A 13,400-nucleotide genomic window follows, 5' to 3' on the forward strand; every position below is an offset into this window, starting at 1 on the left:
CTATATCTATCTAAATCACTACACTGAACAACCTATCAGTCACCCCTATGGGAGGCCTTATCAATCCTGAAGGCAGGGTGCTGGGGTTTACATGAGAGGGTGCCCCTGCATTAGCAGAGCCCCTCTGCAGCCTTCAGTGACCATTCTCCGGGGTTGTCTGTGATGCAGCCAGACATATATTTTTAAGCACATTATAACCTCTCAGTAAATGCTAACTTTAAAACGGTTGCTTAGAAACATGTCGTGTTTGGTGTCAAACACCTTGGAATCATACCTCCACATTAGTAACTGGTGTGGGAGGTATGATTCCACCATTCTGGAATCACTACTCTGGGTCACTGGTCTACCTGCTACCAGCTTTTACGACCTGGGCAGCACAAAATGGATGCTGCCAGCTACAGACACGATTCTGCTCTCCTGCTGCTGAGCCAAGCTCGAGCAGAGGAAGGCATGACAATAGGCATCCTGTCACAGGGAGGTGTGACCACCTCCCAGGCAGGGTTTAGTGTATTGGGGGTGGGTGCACTCTGAGAGTGGCAGAAAGTCTGCACTGGGGGCACATTTGGTGTCCCTGTGCATAGTCCAGCTCAAACCAGTTCTGGGAGCCATTTGCTCCTGCTCTGGCGCGAAACTGGACAAAGGACATAGGTGAAGCCACCCTTCTGTCCTGCCCCTCCCCTAGGAGGGTCCACAGAATCCGTCCAACCCCTTCCCATAGGTATAAAGTGGGTTACCTGACCACAGGACTTTAGATTTTACCTGGAAAAGATTCTGCTAAGAAGAAACCAAGTACTTCGACTGTCTGCATGATGCTGGACGACTGAAGAATCTCCCTTGGAGTAAAGGAGTTACTCCCCTGCAAAAGCAGGCACCTAAACACATCTGACCGGTTTTCTTCTCCCGAGCTCCTGAGGACTCCAAAGATTTCAGCAACACAGGAGGTGGGTTCCTGAAGGTCCCTGAGGTTGATCTGCCCTCTCAGCGATTCTATAACCAGTATCCCTCGTGGGGACCATGCAATCAGAACCCCTGTGCTCCTCGTACATTTACAGTTGCAAATGCTTGTTGAAGATTCCCGAGCTTGTGCAGTGGACTCCGTGTAGTCCTGACCCCAAGCAGTATTTGCACTGAAGATTTCCGGCCTGTGGGCTGGTACCTTGCAAACTTGCTCGACTTCTCCTCGCAATCCCTGGTCCTTTGGCCTGTGGATCCTAGCGAGGGTCACCTTGTTTGTTCTTGGGCTTACCTGGTTGCTACAGATGTGCGCTGACTCTCCATTGCTGGAACACTGTGTGGTTCTCATTTCATTCAGTCATTTAGGAGATGATATTCTGGTAAAAAAAAGCTGCTTTAAATTCCTTCAAGAATAAGCCTGAAGGCTGCTCTCCGTAGCTACCACTCAGTTAGCTTTCAATAAGGTTATCTTTGACCTCATACATCATAAGTAGGGCTCCCGGTTTTATGGTATTCATTTTTTTAACATTTCCGTCAGTATTTATCCATATTTATTTTGATGTCATTTTATCTGTATATATCCGCATATATTTTTGTCGCAAGCAAAAAAAAAGACGCTGCAACTAGTATTTTTCCACATTTATTCAGTGCACACGGTTGTTATAGGTTTAGCTATATGTATATATGCACCAAATTAAGTAAATACAATACAATGTCTGAGAGTCTATTACAGACATTTGGAAGACAAATGTTGTGTATGTTTCATGCAACATCCACAAAAAACTTTTCTGTTAGATCAAAACAGGACCTCAAATATGAGAAATGGGAGTGGTGTCAGAACGATTATTTGCAGTAATATTAGTGAGCTGCTGCTGTGTTACAATATTGAAAACACAGTCACTAGCCATGATAAGCACATTTAGAATTTAGATGAGTGCACCTGTGTACTTTCAGTGACCTGGTCAAAGACAGCATGAAAGAGCTGTCTAATTTCGTGATAAATTACAGATATAGGATGTCGCGTTCTCCTTATTGTCAGTTCCGTTCTCCTCTCTGTGGTGCGCGCTGACTATCCACAGCTGAGAGAGCAAACGACCTCCTCTGAAGCAGGGAGCTCTCATTTCCGAAATAAATGAAAAACAATTAAACAATTGACTGTAATACTGTAAACCCACACAGGACCTGCGGCCACAGTTCTTACTCACACAGTGGAGAAAAAAATGATTTAACTTGAAAAAGGGCTTATATATATGCTGGGGCTGTCTCTGTCTCTCAGGAATGTTTGTGTTTCTTCGTGCAGCGCCAAGTCACGAGGGAAAGTTTCAATTTAAAAAGTATCCCAAAGCTAATGCGACCTAATTTCCCTAATGGGTTTATGCCGCCTGTCTTTCTGACCTTTTTAGGTCACACTCATTTCTGCCAGTCCTACATTTTTTTTAAAACATACTTTATTGAAAAACCTTATCAGCAAAATGTAGGATCATTTTGATACATAAGGTATTTTTTGTTGTTGTTTCCAACTTATACATAATTCATATTTAGCCATGATTTAACTTCTGGTTACAAATGTAGTTCGTCAGTCGTATGCCTTTGCGGTATGAGAGGTATGTTCATATAAGCGGCCAATATTATTTCATTGAGATCAGTAATATCAAGCATGTTTATGTTTAGACTAACTTTAACTTTCTAACTGATCCCCACCCGCCTCCCGTTCCCTCCATCCTGGTCCGCAGTTTCCGAGTCATATAGTCGCCGGACAGGGTTATTAACGAGGTACTGTGTGTCCTACTCTGTCTGTAATCTGTGGTATGTAGGCTGGGGTCCATGGGGGTCTGGCTTTGTGTTCATAAGGAGTGACAATAGATTATTGCGTGGGAGTGTGTTTCGTACAGGGATTAGATCTAATTGTTTGAAGTCCTCTAACTTAATGTGCCATTCCATAGAAATAGGCTGTTTCCGTAACCCCCTTGCCTCCTCTCTTCAATCTGCCAGTCCTATATTAGTGCCAAGTACACATGCTTCTAACACCGTCCCCCACCTCCTCAAAGTTTAACTGTAGTGCAAACAGTGAAATACGATTTCACCTCCACCCCCACCTTTTCACTTAACTGTGACCTAAACTTGACTGCTGTGCTGGTGCAGCGCTCACTACAGAGCCAGAGGTCTGGAGATGTTGAATGATCAGCTGATTGGCTAAAAGGATGTACCAGGCACGTCATCAGGGCTATGGTGAGCAGGTCAGAGCCAAAGGTCAATGCAAGACGCTCTTAGGAAATAATTTCCCGCGCCTACCAAAGATTAGTGGCCTGGCAGGTGCTAATGTGGGCAGGCTAACAGGGCAATAAGGAAGAGGGGCGAGGCGAGGCAACCCTGGGCTGGAGCACGGATTATAGAACAATTCTCAGATTCCAGGAATCCAATTTGGTCGTATTATTCAGTTTACTATTTATAACTACAGACTGAAGAAAAATATTTTTCAGTCTGTATTTATTTGTAAAAATCTGTTAAAACGAAAAACCAAGAGCCTTAATCATAAGGGTTGTGTGGATTGGTACATTGTGCCCAATTTAATTAGTGGACATCATATACCAGGACACTTTCTCACTACCGGGACCTGGTGTAGCATTGAGGTACAGGCAGCTCTAGAGAAAGGATACAGACTTTGACAAACACACAAAATTTGACACTTCAAGAGGACTACAAGCCAACGCTTTTCTGAGTATTTTAACTTATTTCTGAGACAATAGGAGGCATCGGGGTTTCCAGAATGGTGCATTAACGAGGCCTCAAAGCAAAAATACATTAATGATAAATAAGCTCATAAGGGTATATACTTGAGACCCGAGTTCATCGAAGGCAACCCTGCCAGACGACAGTTTGCCAAGCTGTGCCTCAGTTACTTATGGGGAACATTTGCACAGTACACAAACTACACATTGTGACAATATAAACATCTTCATAGCTTGTTTCACAACCGTTCATGTTCATTTAGATCTTTACAATGGGATAGATAAACTTCAGGAACTGTGTCTGTATCGTGATACCAACTCAGTTATTTTTGTGAGCAAATTAGGGGATAAAGATCCCCAACTCGGTGATTATCTAGGTGATTTGACTAGTGAGCAAGAAAGGGATGAATATATAGTCCAGTTCACGCCATCCGGGCCCAAAACGTATTCATACAGAACTTGTAACAATTCAATATGTATGAGAGTCAAAGGCATCACCTTAAACCTAAACAACAACATCAAAGTCAATTTTTACAATTTAAAGGATCTGGTGAATGAATACTCTACCTTGAGTGATTGTGAAAATGATAAAACAATTGTTGTAAAACAACCTAGCATAGTTCGGTCCAAAAAGCGGTAGGAAATTACAACCCAGCCATTGCATAAAACCTTGTGCATAGTGTTTGATATAAGGGTTCTGACTGAAGACTACAAAACCCTACCATAAGGTTATTGAAGGTGCATTAGAGTCTCGTAACCCTGACTACGGACCCCAGGTTGCATCACCCGTTCTTCTGCATTTTAGCAGGCCCCTCAAATAGCGCTAAATGCTAATTTCTAAAGAAACAATTCAAAAATACTCTGTGTTTTATCCCAAACCCCTAACAATATTGTTTGACTTTACTTGTGCTGGGAAAATCTTTATACAGAACTATCCCTAAGGTTCCCCCATATCAAATTTATAGAAGGCATACCGAATAATCTCAATGAAAATGCATTGTTGCCTACAGGCCTTGTAAACATGGTTATTGTAGACAACCTTATGAGCATAGGTGGGGATCACCCTGAGAAGAAAGCTTTTACTCAATATTCACTCCATCGCAATCTAAGCATTTGTTACATCGTTCAAAACTTGTTTTACAAGGTTAAGAGCAGTCGTTTGTTAGCTCTTAAAGCCTCATACCTGATTCTATTTAAACCCCCACAACAGATTCCACTATTGCTAAACAGATGCACCCCTGAAACACACAGTTTTTCTTGGAAGCCTTTAACAAAGCTACCAAGAAACCCCACACTTACTTACTAGTATACTTAAAATACAATACGCTAGAATACTACAGACTGTGTGCTGGTATTTTTCCACCCAATCTCCCCATTGTTTACACTCTTAAAACCAAACCCAAAGCCTATAAATAGAATCGTTAAAGAGACTCCCGTAACATATACACTCTAGGACTATAATATCCGGTGTTGACCATGTCAGCGCACCTATGACGTAATTTAGCCCTCCTAAAAATGCTAGACACAGCTAGCCCTCAGCAAATAAAAGCGAACCTGTGTGCGGCTTTGGACGATTTAGTAGCTGCCATTTCAGAAATCACCATAAACACCCTAAAAGGTAATCCCCCTATAGTAGAGCACCATGTTCCGTGTTTTGTAGAAGAAGCGCCACCTTATCAGAATCTCAGTAATAAACAGGCTTTTCTCATTTCTAAGATGAAACGGGTAAAGCAGTCAGGAGGTATTATAGATTCTTTGTTGGGCATAGCTATACCGCTCAATACTAGCCTCCTAACTGGGAACTAGTGGATCATGACCAAACAACTTACTTGGTAACACAACAGCAGATGGAACAGTTGGGGACGTCTACGGGTGACGCCAGGGTTATCCAGAAAAATGGGAAGCAGAGCCTGGTTGCTGTGATCAAAGACATTTTGAACCATTCTGATTTAAAACCTTACGACAAAGCAGGTCTTTACTCCAGAACTCTTCAAAACCTTTTTAAAGATTAAAGTCAGTTGAATGCTGAAAAACTCTGAACCGCCTTTACCACCCCCTTCAGTGCTCTAAGACCCACCACCATCCTCATACAGTGTTGTTAAAGAGCATTTAAAAAATAAAAGTAAAATCTACAGAGGGGCCACGCAATTTTGCTAAGTAAAATGTCAGCTTCTAAAGACCTGTCCTCATGGAATGAGAGAGGTGAATTCCTCTACAAAGATCAACCAGTTGTTGGATCCCAAATGTGCGACCTAGTCAAAGGTCCTACGCACCCCAAAACACTATCGCTCCAGAAAGCACCTAGAGGTTGGAAACAGTTTCTGTGTGCCTCCTTCAATGATCGTAAGTAATGCTGAACACAGGCAGCTGCTTGAAAGTTTGAAAAATACGACTTACTGCCCCCCAAGTACTCTAACACCTGTTGTTTTTCAACTCACTCCCTAGGATGCCAGCATCCCCTTTCTCTAGCTAGCTATCCCCCTCTAGGAGCACTGAGGCTTTGCCTCCGGAACCTAAACAAAAGACATTGTCCAAAATGAACACATGGTTAAATATCTGGGGCCAGATGTAGGAGCCGTAATACCGGTCGGTAACGGCCGAATTCGGCCGTTACCGACCGGTATTAGGGTTTCCAGATGTAGGGGGGCTATATTTTACCGATTCTGTAAATTTACTGAATCGGTAAATTTACAGAATCGGTAAAATACCGAATCGGTATATTTACCGATTCGGAATATCCACATGTAGGTGGCACTCCTAAGAGTGCCACAGGCCCTTAAGAATCGGTATTTTACCACCCAATCCTATTGGGTGGTAAAATACCAATTTCAGGTGTGCATGCACATCTGTGCATGCACACCTGTGCAATGTGACACACAGACATGCCCTTAGGGCTTGTCTGTGTGCCACATGGCACACAAGTCCGGAATTGGGGTGCTTGAGGGTGTCAAAGTGACACCCCCTGCACCCTTGCAGGATTCGGTATTTACCGAATCGGTAAATACCGATTCTGTATTTCCAATTGATTCCTATGGGCTTCAAGGCCCATAGGAATCAATGGGAAATACAGAATCAGTATTTACCGATTCGGTAAATACCGACTCTTACAGAATCGGTAATTTTTTACCTACATCTGCCTCCTTCCAATTTACCGACTCTTAAATACCGAATCGGTAATAGTCGGTATTTAAGAGTCGGTAAATCGGATTTACCTACATCTGGCCCCTGATGTTTCTTCTGACTTTTGAACCTGTGTATATGTGTGCCTGTGTTTGTGTGCATAGTTTGCCTTAGTCAACATTTTGATGTTTTTTTTTTCCTTTAGTAAGTTTATCAGTGTGATGCTTATACTACAAAAAAATGCTTTGTAAATAAACGTTTTAACTTTTCAAAGTGTTTCTGTCATCTTTTAAAAACATTTTAAATGGGTGTCATGCATCAGAATAAAGATACTGAGTCTGCATTCAAGTTTTTATTCTTTTATTTTAGAAAGTCACCATTACACATACAACCTTACACTTTTGAAAAACTGCGTATTCTGTTTTAACAGCGCTTGATGTAGACCTAGAGTTTTCTTTCACATATTTCATAACCATACTGTCATTGTTAAATAGGTCATTCAAATATATATTTTACAAAATTCTAAATGTTATACCCTGAGACATTTTATTATTAAAATTTAAACAATGCTTCCTGCATGTGACCTGTATTTTGTTATACTTCACCCGCCTCACATCAGTTTTTTTACATACTTGAATATAGGTTTTGTACAGATGCTATGCTCGGGGAACGCCGCTGCACTGTCAAACGCTGTCACCTTGTCTTTATCTAAAAACAGGGCCGCTCAGTGAGTTCCTTCCATGTAGCACAGATCTGTGTTAAACATGAGCATGTAGGGTGTTTTGGACCCTATTTCAACAGGTAGAGTGTCAGTTGGAGAAACACCTAAAAAGTATTTCTTAGTGTATTTATGATGCCTCAAAAAATACCTAATCTGAACAGTGTCCATTTTACAATAATTTATAAAAGTCAAACAAAATTTGCCTGGCGTGGTTGATCTGAATGACATTGTTGAATATAGAGAATACAACCATGTTTACATTCATAACAAAGGGCTGACTAAGATGTATTTCTGCTTTTAGAGTGCCATTTTTGATCAAGCTGTAGTGGTCACCGTCTTCCATGTCAGGGGTCAGATCAAAAGCAAACAGTGTGTAGCCCGCCCCATATCCTTCTCTTGACACGACGATTCCCGAGTCAAGCCGCTGCTTCCCGGTTATTAAAACCAAGACCAGATTTTTCCTGATAAAACTAGCATCTCCAAAGCTAGGTGTGCATGGTTTTGAAGGAATCCAGCCCTATTGTGGAACAGCGCAACGTAGTTGATTTCGAAATTAAATGGGTTTGAGGTATAGAGACCGCTAAAAGCCATGTTGTTGACACAATCTATGATACGTTTTGGTAGTTGCCCCAAAATATACATATTGCTGCAGGGTTAATCTGGTACTGGCTGCGATGCTGAATATCTTCAGAGGTGTACTTGGCATTCAATGACAGTAAGGTTTCGGCATGAGTCAGTCTGAGGTTTGGGGACACTTTTACTCTCTTTACAAACAAACTAGCAGATAGTATGACCAGTTTATACTATTATGCATTCCCACTGAGGAGATTGAATGAGTCCTTGTTGTGGTTAAGTTTGATCTTAAGATTGATATCGTTGATGAGAAGTTTATCTTGGAAGAATAGATCTGAATGTATACACCCAAAGAGGTCAAACTGTCTACTGCCGGCGGTAAAGCTTGATCTTTTTACAAAACCATGATTGACACCGTTCAGCTCTTTGTCTTCAAAATGGGGATACGTATCTTTGTAGAAGAACCCTGCTGAAAGCTTTGTGCCCAGGGCGTTGCAGCTGTAATTTAGAACACTCTTGATGTAGGCTCTATAGCAGAGGTCTTCAAACTGTGGGTCCTGACCCCCAGGGGGGTCCTGGAGTCCTAGGAAGGGGGTCGCAGATTCCCCAGCTTCACTTGTCCCTGTAAAAAGACAGCCGTCTGCTGTCTTGGGATTGCTAATTGAGATCGTTATCAGCTGTATGCCTGAATGAAAAGCAAATGCTGGTAATCTGCCAGTGTAAAGGATGCTTGGGAGCAGTTCTGGCTCTTTGTGAAGACAAAGATGTGTGTTGTTTTGAGTTGAAGTGTAAAGAGTTAACTACTGGGCTGAAAAGTTCTTTCTTTTAATTTTGACTGAATTTGCACTGCCCTTTGTGCCCCTAAAGAGGTGTTGAAGGGACAGTTATGTAAAAAAAAATAATAACTGTGTTACATGTGGTCTGGTATTATTAAAACCTACATTTTGAAAGCACCATTTTATTGTAAATCTATTCACACATTTTGCAGCATTGTATCTTACCCTGTGTGTAATGCAAGTATAAAAAATTGACTTGCATATTCACAGTGCTTTCTGTCACAGGCTGTGACTTTGTAGCACTAAAAATATACATCACTATTCTCCACTGCATCAATCAAGATTTAATTCTGTGGGTCTCTGGTTACACACAGATCTCTGCAGTACTTTAACTAATAGATGTTTTCCTAATGTACTATACTGCATTTCCCACTGAGCAATAACTTATTTTATTTATTTTTCATTTACACTGCCCATTATTTTATATGTAGATACCTGAAGGTGAAATACCTAAAAACGTAAGATATTTTAGGTTTATTTATGAGAGGCTTGCATCGCCAGAGCATCACTTTTTTTGATGTTCTGGTGGCGCAACCATCTCAACCATACCTATGAGTCAGTGCAAAGTCACCCTGCATAGCTTTGCATTGCCTCATATGGAGTAATCAGTAAGACATAGCAGCGCAAGTCACTGCGTTGCTTTACTCTGCGTCAAGGAGGTATTCCATGGGCTTTGTGTGGGGTTCCCACGCAAAGCCTATGGATTTTGATGCTGCCCCATATTTACAAAATCATGTAAACCTGGGGCAGCTCCAAAAACTGACACCTCTCCAGTAGAGGCGTAACAAGAAGAAATGTTCTACGAGAGCTGCATTCTGCAGCTCTCATAGAAATAGGAAAACACCCCTCAGTATTGTTTTCGTGAAGGAAGGTGTCTCTTTGCGTCCAAAAACAATTCTGATTACGGTAGTGCTAGACAGCAATTGGTGAAGGGAAAAGAACTGGAATGCACCGTATTTCATAATAACAGTTTATTCCTGCCCTTTAACATTGGCATTGGGCAGCCCCGCAAGAACACTTGCAGCGCTGTCCTTCGCCAATTCCTCATAAATAAGGCCCTTTGTTTTTAGCTACAACTTTGGCTACACCCCTACACTCAATGACCTTTGGTTTGGATATGCTCATATAATGTTCTAAGTATACTCCCATTCTATCCTTTGGGACAGATAGCCTTTCCATAGTGAAAAATGAAACACACTGTAAGTCACAACCAGAAAATGTCACACACACCAGTACATGTCTTACCTATAACATACACAGCACCCTGCCCACAGGGATACCTTGGGCCTACCTTAGGGGTGACTTACGTGTAAGAAAACTTAAGATTAGGGCTTGGCAAGTGGGTGCACTTGCCAGGTCGGCATGGCAGTTACAAACTTCACGCAGACACTGCAGTGGCAGATCTGATAACCCTTTCAAGGGCTGCTTGGGTGAGTGGCACAATCAGTACTGCAGGACCACCAGCACCATGTGATTTACATGTTCTGGCACCCTCAGTGCACTTTACTAGCGACTTACCAGTAAGTCAAACATGAAATCATGCAAACACCAGTCTATAATACAATTTCTAATAGGAGCACTTGCACTTTAATACTGAACAGCAAAAAGGAAGTGCGCAGAGACACTGAACCAGCAAAAACAGAGTCAAAATTAGGTCTGAAAGGAAAAAAACAAGAGAAACATGCCAAAAGATGGCAGGTATAGCAGGGGCATTTATAGTTATCGATATATATTGATGATGAGAAGAACCAGTTTCTAGAAAATTTTGTCAGAAGGGGGTCCTTACACCTAAAAAGGTTTGACAAGGGGGTCTCGACACCAAAAAGTTTGAAGACCACTGCTCTATAGGCATACATGTTATCACTTTACGTGATGAGTGGATCGCCAAGGGTTAATGCCCACCTGATTAAACATGGTTGTGATGGGGTAAAAGATCATTGCCACTTTAGCATCGGCTGGTATGCTGGCACCATCCGATTTTACAAACAGTATGCAGCAGAGTATTGTTGAGATCCAGATACATATCCAATGGACCCTGATACAAATAACTCTATTGGCCCCAATGGCGCCAAAGCAGCGAGAGGCAATACTTCCATTAAAAAACTGTTTTCGATACTCGTCTGAGTGAGCTTTAGAGAAAACAAGTCTAACTCTGAATTGGCACATTCTACTGATGTGCAATGTATGAAGGCCATGTATAAGGTTATTGATTTAAAAAAAATATTTATGCTACCGGGTGTTCTCTCGTTCTTCGAGACTCTCTTTCACCTTATGGATCTTCTTTTGTGAGTGCTTTTTGAAGAGCACCTCCTTTTTTTAGCGAGTCGGCGGACCCCTACGCCTCAAAGACCTTCGCTTCCTTTTAATACTGTGCTTGGCCTGTACACAAGTCCCGCTCCTTCTTGGGGTTGTTTGTTCATGCTTTCGGTGACAGCAGAAGCCACAGATCCCACCACATCCTGGACAATATTCAAGGCTGCCACTTTAACATGGGATTTTTCAATTTCATAGCCTCTCCTCAAAAAGGCATAGCGCTTTTAAACAAACTACGGAAAAAACCTCAATGTCTCTGCCCATACCTAACCGGGGCCCCTAGAAAGAATCAGGCCCTCCATATCTGTCCTGGTGTCTGTAATAGTCCATGTACAGAGCAGGGTCACTGTATATTTTCATGATCACCATGATGTCTTCTTAATATTCGCTGTTATGTTGCTGTCTTCAATGTAGCCTTATAATGACTTTCCTATATTTAAAGGACACCGGCTAAGATTGATCATCAAAGATAATGGCCGTCATAGTGCCAAAATGGTTTTTAGAAATTGCTATGTAGTCAGTTTTGATATACTGAATATTAATCACTGTGTATTTTCCCCCTTCACCTGGACCCATCTTAACAATGGTGAATAACTATCTCAATCCTTTGCGGCACTACAGTGTCACTATACACATAGAGTGTATTGAGCCCTCTGTTAATATCAGGGCATGTAGGGGCCTACTCTGCCTGGCTTTTTATATGCTGTACTGTTCCTAAAACTCTTCTTAATTTACCCGTACAGCTAAACTCTGTATTTCGATTTGGAGATTTAAGAAACATCTTCCTTCCAACATTATCTAATACTAGCTGAATATCCAAATACGTTTCAATGCTGGCTATGGATTTGTTGATGGTCTCGACAACCGCTGCGACACTGGTGTAAAAGCCATGAGCAAAGCCAGCGTGGATGCTCAAGGGGTCCTGAGCACTCTTTATAGTAAATTTGACCTCAAGAATTGTAAATGTATTCTGTGTTCTTGGGTATTGGATTTCAGTTAGGGCTACCTCCCAGTCTCCTTTTAGGTCCACAGGTTTAGCCAGTTTCACAGTATAATTAGAAATTGATTGTCAGGGAAGATGTTCTTCGAGGCGTTGAATGGCAAGGTAAAATAAAATGATTTGTGTCCATACTGTTGCCTTCAGAGAGCCCCTCTTACTTACACACCCTGTAGGGAGCTGGCCAGCACCCACCTGTTACATTTCTGGGGCCACCTCCTCCAGTTGACAAAGCCCTGTCTATTAACCCCTCTACCTTTCCGTTTTGGAATCTTTTCAACCCAGTACACCATGTGGATCTTCCGGTACCTTTCTAACTCTTTGTTGGAAAAGGCACCCTACATTGTTCCGCCATCCTAGTCCTTTAACCTCTAAATGTATATAGCTTCTTTAAGCTCCACACTCTCCACTATAAATATTTCATTGCTAAAAGTCTGCCCTTCGTAAACACCCCTTTCATCTTTGAAACCCTAACATGATTACCTTCTTTAAAAGAGGCTTCTTTACCTTGGCAGAAAAAACGGCTCCCGTACACCGTTCTCCACACCGCTAAGGAATTATCGGTTACCTCTACGGGAGACATTTTGATGGTTCTGTGATAACTGGCATTATAAATGCCTGTAGAACATCCACATATAGGTGAGTCTATGAAATATCTCACATCTTAGATTTTTAAGTTCTGTCAAAAGGCTCTATAACAGCAGCTTTTACCTCAGTGTGCATTACAAAATGATGAACAGTGTGCTGTTTTAATAATTTCTGGAACAAATTGTTTAAAAATTATTTTCCGGGGTGTGGCCAACCATCATGGCCAATCGGGCGTAACTCCTATCGGCTCCTCTCCAGGCCCAGCAACAATCATGTTAAGCAAGGCACTTTCAGCCCCCAAAACCGGATCGCCCAATAGGAGCCTCGGTTGTTGTTTACGGAGCATGGATGTTCCTGTCACCAGTGCCCGCGGCACCTTCTAAGATGGCGGCCATTCCCAAGCTCGATCTCCGCCAAGAACGCTACAACTCCCAGACCTGAGGGGAGCTGTGCGGAGATTATCATAAGGGAGGGCATTGGTAACACTATCCTCCTACACCCCAGACTCCTCCTTCAGCCAAAAGGGTGGAGTGGGCCTCGCATCAGGCCAGCGACAGAAGGGCTGCTCT

Source organism: Lissotriton vulgaris, chromosome 8, assembly GCF_964263255.1.
Source record: "Lissotriton vulgaris chromosome 8, aLisVul1.2, whole genome shotgun sequence".
In the NCBI taxonomy this organism is placed as follows: Eukaryota; Metazoa; Chordata; class Amphibia; order Caudata; family Salamandridae; genus Lissotriton; species Lissotriton vulgaris.